The 16,343-nt window shown below is 27.8% G+C and overlaps 2 protein-coding genes across 4 annotated transcripts in view; both read left to right on the top strand.

Annotated features, from left to right (window-relative positions):
• The first annotated feature begins 105 nt into the window (after positions 1 to 105).
• LOC103310179 (chromosome transmission fidelity protein 8 homolog) overlaps positions 106 to 16,343 on the top strand; it is an 85,465-nt gene continuing 69,227 nt past the window's right edge. The window contains exon 1 of one of the 2 annotated variants that reach the window (XM_029490347.1): positions 106 to 476. The gene's annotated coding sequence lies outside the window, so the exon portion shown is untranslated. Of the gene's footprint in view, positions 477 to 9,561; positions 10,006 to 16,343 lie in introns of those variants that run through there. The other variant, XM_029490348.1, reaches the window with a different exon arrangement.
• The window catches only part of LOC100160060 (protein gustavus), a 126,426-nt gene continuing 110,437 nt past the window's right edge, over positions 355 to 16,343 (top strand). Inside the window, exon 1 of one of the 2 annotated variants that reach the window (XM_029490342.1) lies at positions 355 to 476. The gene's annotated coding sequence lies outside the window, so the exon portion shown is untranslated. Of the gene's footprint in view, positions 477 to 9,889; positions 10,006 to 16,343 lie in introns of those variants that run through there. The other variant, XM_029490343.1, reaches the window with a different exon arrangement.

Genomic DNA, 16,343 nt, shown 5'->3' with positions numbered 1-16,343 from the left:
GAAGCATCGCAATCGATATCACATTTTACTTTTCTGTTCGATAGGTGGCGCCCGCGGCCCGCCGCTACCGGCCATTTCCTTTGTCGTCCTCGGCATCGGTCTTGTATTTTAGTGTTATTCTTTGGGTCTTTTTCTTTTATTTTTGTTTGGTGATCGCTGTGGTTGTTTTTCTCGTATTTATTAATCACGTTCAACCTCACACGCTCCTTGTTTTTTTTACTTAGGGTTTTTTTTTATCATAACCGTTAGCGTTAATCACACCGCGGTCACGAACTCACGAAATTTCTACCCCTTAGTAACGAAGACGATCCGGTGTGTGGTCGTGCGTGTAATTATAGTTACCTTTGATATCACGTCTAAAAATCCACTAAACAAAACGCATTGGTAGTATGCAATCAGCCAGTGACCAGTAGATAATTTATCCAACTTCAAGAACGCTCCGACCGGATCAACCTGGCTCCTCAACTTTTAAAAAGGTAAGCCATCCCCAAACATGGAGTAAATTAAACTTGTATGGCTAACATGTCTAATCTACCCCTACTATTTAGAGAGGGGTTTTATTGTTCATCATGTGCTTTCATTTATTTCTATTCTGAACATTATTGTCTTGTTTGGTAAAGAACTAAAGACTAAAGCCTAAAGGTGTTACTTGTTATCACATAATACAAATATTATGTAGGTACTGGTAGGCACCAATTATTTAATTTTGATAAAACTGTATGTAAATCAAATTTTGTTATTCCGTTGAAGTCTTGACATCAACAATCAACAGTTTGTTTTCGGTATAGGTACCTATGATTACAGTTGTTGAAATTTGATAAAAATGATCAACAGTCTGTTTTTTTCCGGATCTATGTTTAGTTCTTTTTATTTGTTGGTTTATTTATAAATTGCTTAATAATTACTATCTATACTATGTACTTATCATTTAGATAACATAGTACTTAGTTTTGGTCAGGGCTATTTAAATAAGATGATAATTATTATCTTATTGTACCTAATACCGCCCGTTGATACAGTAATGACAATTTTTCAACAAACACTATATAATCCAAACATTGGTATATTTATAACAGCACAAGTCATGTTTTCTTGACATTGACATGCCTACAATTCTAGCATTTCTTTAGCTTTATTACTACCTATAATTATTGTTTCTAACATCCATGTTATTAGGACATCAACTAAAAAAGTTACTATCAATTTTTACCACTTATAGGTCTTTAAAAAGTTTCAATACTTTCCAATTGTCCGAAGTTTTTCAAGCAAATATATTTTAATTATAATTTTTAAACTCAAATGTAGGAACTGTAAATCCCATTAAGTATTTAGCTATATGTATTCATATCATTATTGCAGGCAGATAAGATAGATAAATAACAATGTCACAACTTCATAAGTAACATTTATTTTTACTTTGGTTCCTATAATTTTATAGTAATTTAAATAATTTATTTTAAGTCATTAATTCATACAAACTGATCAATATTTAGGTATTGAATTATTATGACATTTTTATTATTGTGCCATGAATATTTCGGAATATTTCTAGTTATGGTAAGAAAACATTGTAAATTTAAGATAAAAATAAAAACTATTTTTTTTTCATTGAAGTTTATAACATATTCAAATTATATAATAATTATTTATGTTTAGTGGTAGATAGATTTTTTAATCGATGTTCACTTACTTTCATGCTAACTATTATTATGTTATTAAATTTGTGTGCATTTATAGGGATTGATAGTTTTAAATACTACTTATATCTATTATAACCAAGATTATAACAATATGGCAGATAAATAATGTGATACTTAACAAATGAAGGTAAACTAGTTGGTACATATAACAATGATTTTTATTAAGTAATAATACCAATAATATTCAGGCCTCAGAATTTAATCTATTTTAGATTCTGAGTAGAATAATGAATATTTTGGTTTTAAAATGTGTATTTCTATGTCATAAATTTTGGGAGTAGTAAAAATGTTTGGGTGGATTCTGGTAGAAAGTTTGATGTAGTTGATACTTGCCCCCCCCCCCCCCACCATTCACAAGTATAATATTCCCAATATTTTTTAATATAAGTAATCAGGAAAAATTAACAGGAAACGCCAGAAAAACGGGAATATTTCCGCAACAGTAGTTTTTGAAAAAAAACTTTATAGCATGAAACAAAAATATAAAACCGTAGTTACTTGAAATTTTCAATAAATATTTACGTATAGTTATGAAAATTTTATATAATAATTATTGTAAATAATATTCGACGAAATTTAATATTTAATCAACAAAAAACAATTTTTCCTTATCTAGGTGAGCCATTTTAATACAGTGTCTTACTTAAGCGTAAATTAATTATTTCGATGTTTTTAATTTTGTTTACATAGTTGTATATTATTGAGAAACAATAAAATTCTAATTAAAATTTTTTTAGAATTTTTCAAATTCTTACATTTTTGTGTGACGGTATTTTAATTTGTATACTGTACCTGAACATTATTCGAAGTCTTTTGATACTTAAGAGGCTGTCAGCGCACTATTTGTTTTCTCTCTCTGGCTCACACGCAACATAGACAAAATGCATTTACGCAAAATCATTTTATCTATGTGTTTAAGTAATCTTAGAGTAAAGTCACCCATGACAAAAATGATAGAGAATAATACTTTGGAGGGAATGACATATCGGTTTGTCTAAATATTGTCTCAAAACAATTTTAACATCATTTAAATTTACAAAATTTTTTTATTTATTTTGAAAGTCGAATACAAAGTCAAATAATAATAAAATATAAAATCGATATGTTATTCCCTCAGAAATATTATCTTTTTTGTAATAGGTGACTTTACTCTAAGATTACTTAAACACATAGAAAAAATGATTTTGCGTAAATGCGTTTTATCTATGTTGCGCGTGGGCCAGAGAGAGAAAACATTTAGTGCGCTGATATCCTCTTAAGAGGACCAGGACGTCACACCCGCATGCGTTGTCTCCGTCTAACACGTACCATATAGACAAAACGCGTTTACGCCGTCTTGAGTATAAATCGCTCAATTTTGGTTCTAGAGTAAACATACTTATTATTTTTATTTTTTTTTATTTTTTAATTGAATTGTGACAATATTTCTGAGGGCAAGTCGTTGCGTTTTAGATTCTGAGCGGAGCGAGGAAGCTATTGGTTTTACAATGGTGTTTATTTATTTATTTTTTTCCTTTTTATATCCTGTATACAAAATTTCTACCAGAAGTCCTTCGATTTCAACATATAGTACCTTATCTTTTAGCAAGTTGGATCAAGATGGTACTTTAGAGAGGTTATTTTCCGATTTTCTCAATAACTATTTAATGCCACGGGAAAAACCACCGAAAAATTACGAAAAAACGGTAATAATGGGATTTTAATTTCTAACGCTTTGTATATCACCATAGAAACGAATAAAAAATTATAATATTATAATATTAATTCAACTAACATGATAAAATAAATAATAACAATATAAAATATCCAGACTGACAAACCGTCTACGCTCAGAATCGTTTTTCTCATACAATGATATTTTATCATTGAATTCAAGTCTAATACAACCCATTATACAATAACCTACTTGTAACCTACTGTACAGCAGAGCGACATCCACTTACCTGCTTTTTTTTTACATTATATCCTATATAACGTTCATTATATCGTTTAGAAATAGCAAACATTAAAACACTTTTAAAATACCTTTAACTTTTCAAAATTGTAATTTTTAAAAAAAACTCAACGTCTTGTCCTCCAAAATATTGTCATCTTTTAATTTTGTAAAAGGTGTTTTTATTCTAACACCAAAGTTGAATGAGTTCTACTCAAACTAGGTACGTAAACGCGTTTTGTCTGTCGTACGTGTGTAAGACGGAGACAACACAGGCGGGTGTGACGTCCTCTTAAATAGAATTTTAATCTTGTAATTTATTGTTAATTAGTTATAACTTATAAATACATATTTAAAGTTTTGGTGAGCTGAGTAGAGGGCACCTTCCTCGTACCCCTCAAAATTTAAGCCCACTAGTCACTACTCCGCTCTTCTAAACTTAAAAAAGGTACTTACAAGTTGTGAGTTCTAACTAATTAACTACTAGTTTGAAATTCAATTTTGCGTATCAAAATATTCCGAAAAATGTATGTTGTCATAACAAAGTAAATAAGTAAAAAAATACCTATTAAAGATAAGAAATTATAAAAAATATTGTTTTGTAATAACATTAAAGTATAATAAAATTAAATTTCAAAAAAATTTAAATTTAACTAATGAGTGTAGACTCTTCACAGTGTAGACACTGGCTTAATGGAACATCCTGTTTTTAAAAAATTAAAAAAAAATTATTCAAAATCTATTTCACAAGTGTAATTTTTTGGGGTTGCGTGGGAGAGTAAAATTACTTATATGTTATGTACCTACCTAACATAATAATTAAGGAAGTGCTACGTGCCTAGGTACATAAGATTATTTAAAAAATATTACGATAGAGCTTTAATATTTACTAGCGTTTTGTGTACAGCATTTATATTTTAGGGTTTTAAGATAATACCTAACTGTAAGCACAAGGTAAAAATAATAAATATAATTATCCAACATATCTCATTTTATAATACTTACAATATTTATTTATATTTTTTTATTAAATTTAAGCGTCCGCAACTATTTTAATTCAATTAATTTCTAAAATCATACCGTTTGTATAGTTCAGTTAAAATTTAAAGTTGAACAAGAGAAATTCATTTATATTTTATATTTACCCAATACAGCAGTAGTCATTGGCAAACATTCGAGAATATGTATAAATTTTAAATTCAACAATCATGCGTTCTTTGTTATAAGCAATACTTATTTGGGGAACTAAAAGGACTCAAAATTAACTAAATAGATAGACTGAGAAGTTATTTTAAGATTTTTTAGAAGTTTGTGAAATATTACATATCAATGGTGTAGAATTTCAAAGAATTATATTGTTTACTAATTTCAAATCTTTGTTATCCTATGTATCTGATCTTTTGAATGGTCTTATGGACTTATGAATTATGATCTTTCTTCTTTTCGTGTCGGTATAAATTATGATAATTATTTTAGTTGGTATTGTATAAAATAATATTATTTTTGAAAAAAAAACCATTTTCCTATTTTATTATGTAACTTATAAGAGATTTGAAAGATTATTTAAAATACATTAAAGGTGACGGCAAACAATATTTTAAAATAAAATGTATACGATTTTTTTATTAAATAGGTAAGACAACAAATGCAATATATTATGTTGGTGTATCTATCTACTTATAAAATTGTTCCTTTATTTTGTATAAGTCTATACAGTTCGAATTTCCTTAATGCGTCAAATAATTCTGAGTGTTTACAGCCTCGTGTAAGGCCATGGTGAGCTAGTTTTTACCACGTTGGCGGTGTTAGTCCAGTTTAGCAGGTTTGTTATTGATAAAAGTATAGGAATAAAATATCATAGCTACTGCAAAATCACGATTACCATACTTCCTTGTGACTTCACTTGAGCTGTTCAACTTGTCGAGTTCACCTTGAAACTGGTACTTTATTTATTCCAGTCTTTTACTAGTATTCACAATTCACACATACACGACGCGGGTCATTGAAACAAACTGCAAACAAATATAATATTTAATAAGTAATAAAAATCTGCCAAAGTTTTAAGTTTTTACTGTATTTATTTTGATTATATTATATTAATTGTATTTTGCTTTTAAAAATGATTTAATATTTAGATAGATGGACATTAATAATGTACATATCATTCACACCTATTAACTAAATTATTAGGCTATAAACTTGAAATTCGATAAATTACCAGCTATTAAAGTTGTTTATTCTATAAGCTGAGTAAAAAACTCATCATTTGATTGTCAAAATATGCTACGTATATTTTAAATTCTGAGTGAAGAGATTAAATTATGGATGGGTTTTTACAATTTTTCAATTTTTTTGTACCTCACTTTTTATAGTAGAAAAAAAAGCTTCGATTTACAACATCGAGGGTGGTTTCCGGTAGCAAATTATATTTAGTTAATATTTCGGGTCAAAGGAACTTGGTCAGTATTCATTAATTTTATGATATTTATAATATTTAACGAGAATCAATCAATTTTAATAATATAGAGATTTGTTGGGAACTTATAATATACTGTAGTATATTTTAGTTTATTGAACTTGCAGTGACTTTCAATCAGGCGATCGCTCTCCCTACCTTACCTACGAATAGTGTGATGTTTCGTTTTCAAGTTACAAAATACCCATAATTCTTTATAAGTCCTCATTTTGAAACTGTCTACTTAATTAAATATTTAATACTGTATAAGTATTTGGATTGGCACCTTTAAATATACACCCCAATTTATGGTCGCTTTGCTGCTGCGCTAATAGAAGAAGAGCTATGGATTTTGTCATTTAGTTTAATAATTTTAGTGTTATTATATTGTATTATCTGCATCAAAAAAATTAAATTTGTTAATTGTATTGATCTGCAATACATTTTTATATATTATAAGTCTATTTAGCTAATCTATAACGTCTGGTGTTTTATAAGGACGGTGTTCTTATAGTAATTTATAGTAATTTTATTTTGCTCCTCCCTAATCCTGTGGATTTGACCCTTTTAGACACCTGCCATTAAAAGTATCTACTTGCTAAAAATCAATTCAAATAAGTTTAACGTAAATTGTATAGCATTAATAAATATAAATATAAATACCTATATTTTGCATGTACCTATCAAAACGTTTTATTGCCTAAATTTACTACAATGGCTTATTGTTAAACAACTGTTCCCACTAATAATTGCTCAATAATAAGCTAATATTGCCCCACCCCGTGTAACCATGTTGAGCACGGCAGGCCGCAGTAGAGGTCGTCGTATTTAGGTAGGTAATACGTTTTTATTAGACTATTACATACTCATTGACTATTTTATCCCCTTTACTATAGCCGAGTCATCTTTTTGAAGGAAATCACTGGTATGATGCTACATTACTCGCAAACTGTGCAATTTGTTTTGTTTTGATATTATAATGTCGCCAATCTTCTAATTAATTTTTTTAAGTTATTAGATTATTATAATTTTTACTTTTTGTTATTATATAATAAAATAATTATAAAAGTTCCAAAAATAGATACATATTTAAATAGCATAAGAGTGTGAAATTAATAAATTACTGATGTCTGAACATTTTTAAAAATAGATAAGTGATCGTTTTTTGATAATATATATCTAATATAATATACTATAACGAAATCCAATAGGTATCTGTAACTTGTTAAATTAACTGACATTGTAGATTCAGTATATACAGAAAAATTATTACGTGTAGACATGTAGAGCTTTACGTTAATCTATTATGCACGGTGTACCTACCTCTATTACCTAATATATTGTATAAAACTACTAACTATGTTTATAACTTGTTTTAACCAGTTTTTAATTTAAAAAAAATTCGATACCTATCCAATTTTTGAGGAAATATATAAATATTTTTAGTTATAAATGCATTAAATACAAATATGTCATAAATATGTTATTGAAGAATGTTAAAACTTATAATACTTTTAATTCTGTGGTTTGGTGCAAGAAGGGCTAATGTCAAAATATAACATTATTGGGTGGGAAATTAAATTTTATAATAGGCTAATTTTTTTTCATTCTTAATTTTATGAAACATTTTTATTCTGCGAATTCAGATAATGTATTAATATTATTTTGATATTGGCATTCTTGGTAAATAATTAATATTATTTATGTCTGACATTGACCAAAAACGTAAGTACAAAATACAATTTTTTTAATAATTAAATAACTCGACTTTTTTTGTTACAATCTGATAATAATATCCATTTGCACATAAATAATGTTAGTAACTTATATTTATAAACTTTATTGATTGATTTCGAAATGGTCAATGTTGTGGCTAGAAGGCATTATGAACTATATATTTATAATACGTGACCAATGTCGAGATATGCTTGTAATATATATACATAGATAGGTACTTCTATATCGATTAATGTCAAAATGGGAAATGTATGTATTGAGTTGGTCATACTGTATTACAGACATTGACCGTTTTAACACAAGTAACATAATCAAAAATTAATGGCATTAGTCAAACAATCTCTAATTCGTCCAAATGTGACATTTCTTGCACCAAACCGCAGAATATTATATATATTTTATGTTTACATTTTAATGCCAGGATTATTAGCTCTACCGATGGGCGATGATTGGGTATATTGATTGATCAATAGCCACATTTTTTAAATTTAACTATAATAGTTATTTATTAACAATAAATTATGTTTTGAAAACTGTTCTAATTTTCAAATCAAATTTTTAAAAATTAGGGTGTGAAATTCAAAAATGTTGCTCAATTGATATCATATATTTTATATAGATACATTTGACTCTATATTCAAATATGTTTTTGTAATATTTATCGCTTCACTACATCAACTGTACTGCAATTTTAACGCAAAATGTGTAGTTTTTACTATGTTGCACGTGTACGTGTAGAAGAGAGAACCCTGGCTTAAATATACAAGGTTGTTGCACATAGCTTATATTGTTTTCAAACAAAATAAAATGGTAGTATAAGGTATGGTACATGACTTAAATATAGGCTTCCTCCATATACGCTGCTATTTTAATTCCATAACGTGATAAAATTATATAACGGAGGTACCTCAAATGTCGGTACCTAAGTAATAGTTTATCAAGAGTAACATTATTCTTTGGTATACAATAAAAATTTTTAATTCGCACACACGTTGGTACCTACTATATTGTCTATTGATATGATATTGAGTTTGAGTATAATATTTTAATAATGTAATAACATAATGATCTTTCCACTCACTGTCCATTAGGAAAATGTATACATTGTTTACATTGTACCCTGTTTTAAGTGTTTATTATTATTGCATGATCAAAGTTTAAGACTTAAGCATTTTTTCTACCATACAAATTTTAGACAATACAAATTAAATAAACTTACATCATAGTGAAATCAATACATTTATCACCTCTGCTCAGAATCTAACAAAATGTATATCCATCGTGTGTCACGAGAAATAAAAGACTAGAAGTTAATTCGGAGGGGGGATCGATTAGGGAAAACGAAACAATAAAAAAAATCTTCGTCAAACACTTGAATAAGTTATAAAACGATACCTATTGCATTATTATTGTTATACACGTCCGTCGCCTGTAGAAACCGGTAATACTGGGCAGTCAGCACGGGGTGTTGCCCGAGCGCCGAACTATATGGTTCACTCGTCGGCCCGTTTTTTTGTTCTTCACCAGGAAGGAGACCTTATCGGGCCTGTAACATTATATTATTACTGTGTCTATGCCTATGCCTATGCCACCGCCGCCGTCGCCACCACCACCGCCACTACCACATACGTCTTGGTGTCGCGTTGAACCGACGTCGTACCACCACCTGTGCGCGCGCGGTACACGAGCAAAAGCGCGCCCGATGAAGGAACGGCGGCCGCGCAGATTCGTTGAGCCGCAGAGTAATGCCGACAGCCGGTTGATTCGTCGACCGACGCCGTCCGTGTGGTGCACAAAATACTACTTGCGTGCGCGCGTTTTCCGTACGTGATTTAACTGGTCCCGTTGTTGTCATTATTTTACCATCGATATCGTCGCCACCGTTGTATTTTCGTCATCGTTAATGTCTATTTTAATATTATTTATTCGTTATAATAATAATATGATTAATAAATAGAAAGAAGAGGAAAACTTCTTTTTTTTTAATTTTTCGTCGTCCGGTCATTCCCCCGTAATTTTAGTGCGCCGTCGTTTTTGCTGTTGTTTCTGTTGCTGTTTGAAAACTATCGTAATAAACCATACAAAACGAGCGAGACCGTCAACGAAAATAATATAATATCATATTGTTTTATTCGAACCGACGTCGTATCTACTAGTTTCGATTCCACACCACACGAAAGGTACGCGAAATTTGAAAATATATAAATAATATAATAGTATAGGTACCTACAACATGAAAATTCAACAGTGGTTGGAACGCCAGGGAATTTAATATAATGTAATATGACTGTTAGTAATAAATTAATAATAATAATATAATAACCATGATCGAAACATCATGTAGGTTCGTCATTGTGTATGTGTTCATGGCTTGCGTCGTATGTATGTGTTAACATTTGTATTTTATGCTGTAGTCATTGTATTTGTAGACTTCACGAGTCACCAACCTTAAACAAATGATCCTAGGTTGCGCGTGTACTCGGGAACGGACAAAACGGATTTTACGCCAGTGTCTATTGTTATTACAATATACAATATACATGCGAGGAAGCACGTTCAAAACAGTTGTTTAAGTAATCATGTGTAAATAAAAATTCTAAAAAAAAAAATAATACATTCTGACGTCGGTTTGCACAATAACGAGACGTAGTTGTGTTTTCAGTTCATACTTCATACCATAATAATATTAATTCAAGAATCGAGTAACATCGAGATATGTAAATCGTTAAGACCTAGATTATTATTGAAAAGTATTATTTTGAACAGTTTGTGATATCCACATGCTGTTTTCTGTTTTATTCTTCTGTAAAACCCCTAATTTATTACAACTATATAAATGTTCCGTATAGGTAGTATTATGTTACGTTATACTTCGTTTTTCATAGTTTTTTTTATACTGCCATAAATACGTATAATATTTAGAGTTTATTGTATTATTATTATCACAATACACTTATCTACTATTAGAAGCACACTGATAAACATAATGCTCACATAGTAGAAATTCAATTATTCATTTGTACAAAACATACGCATGAGTATACCATAATAATTATGTATAATACCTCATTCAATTATTATCTTTGAGTATTTATGACGTCAAAAGTTACATGTAGGTGCATCGATCAACGCTGTATATTAGTGTATTGCAATTAGTTTTAAACTCTGATATCAAATGCCTTATTCCTATTTTGTTAGGTATTTAATTGTTATATTTGTATTTTTTTTATTATGTTTACTGTTTGAAACATTGAAATTAATATTGTTTTAAAAATAAGCGGTGAGATAAAATATGGTCAAGCTAATTTTTAATACAAAATGATTCATCGGTATATTTTATTAATTAGGTATTCAATTTAGGTTTTCAATTTTTCATATTTTTTTGCAACTCCTGAAATTAAAAAATCCACTCAATAAATAAAAGAATACACTTTTTTATTAAGTAAACGGCTATTAGGTACGACTTTTAAATTTCTGATCATACAAATTATTAGATATAATAATTCAGGTACATGCTATGCCACGCGACACCAGTTATAAAATAGTTGGTAGTCGACAGTCATGCATAACATTAAATATATTATCGTAAACTGTTCAAATTCTATAGAGGCAGAAAGGAATTCCCCATACCGGATACCTGAACAAAACAATTAGACCCTTTACAAATGGATAATACAGTATATTTTTTTATTTTAATGTATAGCTTAATCGAATGTAAATAATTAAATGTAAGCTAATAAGTAATCAGTAATCACCATGTAGTTGACACTAAAAACAGTGTTTTTTATATACTGCGGTAGTACAGTCTATTTATAATTAGTTATTTTGATTTCAAATGAATACCAATTTTATTTCCGCATAATATACGAGTAGTAAAGATGAAGATGGTAGTATGTTTAACTAGATGTTATTAATTATATATGTAATAATACCTATATAATATTTCTTATGTATAATATTGTGGAAGTTAATAGCAGTGCATTCATGTTCACCTTGGTCACTCAAGGTTTTCTTCTTCAGTTCTCATTTTGCACTGCCATAGTGCCATGTTTAGTTTCTTTTGTACTCGATGTGTTGAAGTAAAACTATACCGTACTTTTTACATTTTTTTTAGCGTATCCACCATTGTATAAGTATGTCTTATATATAGATATTTATAGATCCTCTTAATTAATTCAGTGTTATTGATTTTATTTTAAGCTTTAAGCAAACCATTGGCCAATTATTTTGTAATAAAAATGCTTCCGTTTAATACTTTAATAGTTAAATGTTAGTTATTGGAAACAGTGAAAATCAAGTAATAAATAATAACATCATTTTTCATTACAGCATCAACTATTTTGTTAGTAAAAATATGGAATAAATTATACATTTTGTGTACATATTTTAATCTTCATCGTTTTATTTTAAAACGTATGGTATATAATATATATATTATATAAATGTATAGGTATTTATACTTTATTCATATGTTTAGTATTTTACCTAATAGAATAACAATAAAGTTTTACTTTAACTTTACTAAAGATTTTATTGTTGAAACGATTTTGTAATAGTGGACTGATAATGAATTTAAGATTATCGTTGAAGGTTAAAGTTGGAAAATTATTTGGTTATAAATTATAATTCAGTAGATTATATAAAGATAAGTCCGCATTAAGTGGCTCCATGCCGCGCTTCAAATACGTATCACGACATGCGAAAATTGTATTGCGGCATTATGTTGCATTTTTGTTGCCCCGACTTTGATGAAAATACGTCCACACAGCAGCATGGTATAGTGCAGTATAGATGTATTATAGTGATGTAGTCTTTGTGGTTTTTTATGTAGCCCAGGCTTACCAGACCGATGGACAATTTTGCCGTTCGGCATCCAAAAAAAGCTCTGGAAAATAATATTGTGACAAACTTATTCATGCCGTTTCGTTTGAACCCGCCTTATAATTCGAATCTATGATTTGAACTTAGTGGTGATTGGTAAGGCATAGTTTTCAAAATTTCTGTCAACTAAAAAACCTCAAAGGTATTGACCCGAATAAATCGGCTGAAGATGACAAAATATTAAAATGAAAAATGGCCGGGAGTGACCTATTGAACCTAACGATCGTTAAACAACATTTTTTACGATATTTAAATTTCCATGGGAGTTATGATCATGTAAAATATTTAAATTTTAAAATAATGCTCATAACTTGCTTAAAAATTTTAATATCGTAAAAAACTGACGTTCAGGCACAGTTGGGTTGTATTATATTATGTCCTAATATGTTCTATGTTTTACGTTTGTGTAAGAAATTGACAATAAATGCGACTGTGGCATCCTTAAATTATTGTTTAACTTAAGAGTAATACATACGTAATTGAAGTTGCAATATGCATTATATCTAAATATGTATAAAATATTTTGTATACCATGTTCTGTTGAATAGACAGTAGTTGCTAATATAATTGAAGATTAGCTTACATAAATTGTGATCTAAAAAAATGGTAATGCTACACTATAGCAATATTTACTTAAACTTTGAAATATTATATACTTAATATATATATATGTATTTATAGGTTAAACTTCTTTTATTTACACATATAAGTGAATTTAGAAAAGTACGAGTCGTTTATTTTAATTTATTTAACTTTTGTTAAAATAAAATTGTATTTTTCACTACCTATACCTTTTCCCTGATTTTTCTGAGTTTAATTTCAAACTATGTTTACATTTCTTTCTTTGAAGCAAAATAACTATGAAAAATGAAAAAGTATTAACGTATAATGTGATAGAATAAATATTGTAATTTTTTTTAATCACTAATAAAAAATAATAAAAATATTTTATATACATTTTTTTTCAAATATTTATTGTGTTAGGTACCCATTACCTATACTTATAAAAATATAAGAGTGAGAAATGTAAATTATAGTTAAAACTCTATAAAAAATATTAGTTTGAAAGTAACTAAAGATGCTTAAGAAAATAATGAAGTCAAGTTTTCTCTAGAATCGGACTCCTCAAATTTTTTAACACAACATATTGACCTGCGTGTTTATTTTTTTAAATGTTTAATTCAATAATAGAAGTTTGAAGTGTAATAATAGTATAGCCCGGTATAGGTAGTAACTATAGTAAGTACTAGAATAATAGTACTTATTACTTAAACGTGAGAATAATACTATCAGTGCTCGCGCTGATCACGTCAAATCACCCTACATTTTTTCTATATACGACAATAATATTTCGGTTTTATTTTTGTTGTTCCTAATACCTAAAATTGATTATAAATATTTATATTAAAACGATATATTATTTATAATTAATGGTAATTATATAGGTAATGTAGTTACTTATATATTATATTAAGCATTATATCTCATCTATCCTTATTTCTGATTAAAATTATGTATTACTTAAAATTAAATGATTGAATAGGTATATATTTGTATTCATTTGTGTATTTTATATTAAAATTAACGATATTTAGATTAGCTATTATCAAAAATGTCTTAAACAACACATATTGTAATTTGTAGGTACCTATTTGTTTATTTTCACCGAGATCTATATATATTTATTAAAAATTACTTCATATTACTAAGTAGGTACTATGAGTATGTGCAACAAAGTGAGTAGGTTCATGGTGATTAAAAATATTAATGTCATATCATAGTACATCGATTTTTAGCTAGTTACTCTTTTAATTTTGGCCGACTTAAATAATAATTATCTTTTCAATTTTAAAAATAATTTAATTATGAATTCAAATTAGTTAAAAACGTCTATATTGTTAGACTTGTTCATATTTTAACTTAATTGGTTTATTAAGTAAAATAAATCGGGAAAATGTTTGGATATATTATATGTGATTTCTGATCACCTTCCTAATAACGGGTTTTGTGATTTGCAAGGACAATTTATTTACTTCCGATGTGCGTTAGCGGAGGCGATAATGACCCCGACTGCCACAGACATTAACTTTACTATTGCAAGATAACTTAACTAAACAAAAAAATATTGTCAAGAAAAATTTGTAATCGTTTATACTTATATACCTACTCGTAAGTTGTAACTATAACTTTTGTTTTTGAAAATATTAGGTAATTAATACTTTATTATATAATGTAACCATTATTTATTAAACTGCATTCTTTATTAATTATTACTTTATTAGTAATACAACTATTTTATGAAAATATATATGTTAGCAACTATTGTAATTTGTATATTTTAATCTATAGTTATCACTTATCACAATATACAAGTTATTACATCTTCTATTAAGTAATCAATGCTTAACCAGCAGATGTTTCTATTTTCGCCAATGTATTACGATAATTAATTTTAAAAAAGGCGGGTAAGTCGTGGATGTCGCTCTGCTGTACAGTAGGTTACAAGTGGGTTACTGTAATGGATGGAATTAAATTTGAATCCAATGATATTATATCATTGTATACGAAAAACGATTCTGAACGGAGATGATTTGTCAGTCTAGGATATATTATTTTTAAAGAAAAACTTATGGAGAACCTTGTACCAAATTTTAAAAACTTAGTTATAAAAGAAAAAATTTTTACGATTTTTCAACCACTAAATTACTTGCAAATTTTCGCAATTTTGACATATTTCGTATAAATTTGAACTTTAAATGCTTATAAATAAAAATTGTGACAATGTATTCCTTTTATTTTGCAACTGCTATTGTAAAAATATGTTAGGAGCCTTGTATTAAATTTCCAAATCTTAGAATTAAAAAGAAAAACTTTTATGAATTTCTGTCTAAGATAATTTGAACATTGCCGTAATTTTTACGTATTTAGTCAAAATTTGAACTTTAAATGCTTATAAAAAAAAAATCGTGACTATATATTTCTTTTATTTTTCAATTGCTATTGTAAAAATATATTATGAGCCTTGTATTAAATTTTGAAATCTTAGATATAAAAGGAAAATTTTTTATGAATTTCTAGCATAAAATAATTTACGAATTTTCGTGATTTTTACATAATATGTTGTCAAAATTTGAACTTTAAATGCTTATAAATAAAAATTGTGACAATGTATTCCTTTTATTTTGCAACTGCTATTGTAAAAATATGTTAGGAGCCTTGTATTAAATTTCCAAATCTTAGAATTAAAAAGAAAAACTTTTATGAATTTCTGTTTAAGATTATTTGAACATTGCCGTAATTTTTACGTATTTAGTCAAAATTTGAACTTTAAATGCTTATAAAAAAAAATTGTGCCTATGTATTTTTATAATTTTTGAATGGGAGTTAGAACAACATATGTGGACCCTTCTATTAAATTTTCAAGTATTTTGTCCCAGCTAATTTTTTTTTATCAACATTTATAAAAAAAAAAATCAAAAAAAATCGATTATTTCAATTGCCTATAAATAGATTAAAAATTAGTGAAATATTTTGAAAATAAAACTATATAAAGAAAATGTCAATTTAAACAACTGGTAAAATTTTCAAGTGTCTACGACTCATACTTTTTGAATAATAACAAATATCAAAAATCGTT

Source organism: Acyrthosiphon pisum, chromosome A2 (genome assembly GCF_005508785.2).
Source record: "Acyrthosiphon pisum isolate AL4f chromosome A2, pea_aphid_22Mar2018_4r6ur, whole genome shotgun sequence".
Classification (NCBI taxonomy): Eukaryota; Metazoa; Arthropoda; class Insecta; order Hemiptera; family Aphididae; genus Acyrthosiphon; species Acyrthosiphon pisum.
The sequence above is the reverse complement of the archived record's forward strand: the minus strand, read 5'-3'. Positions and strand labels throughout refer to the sequence as shown.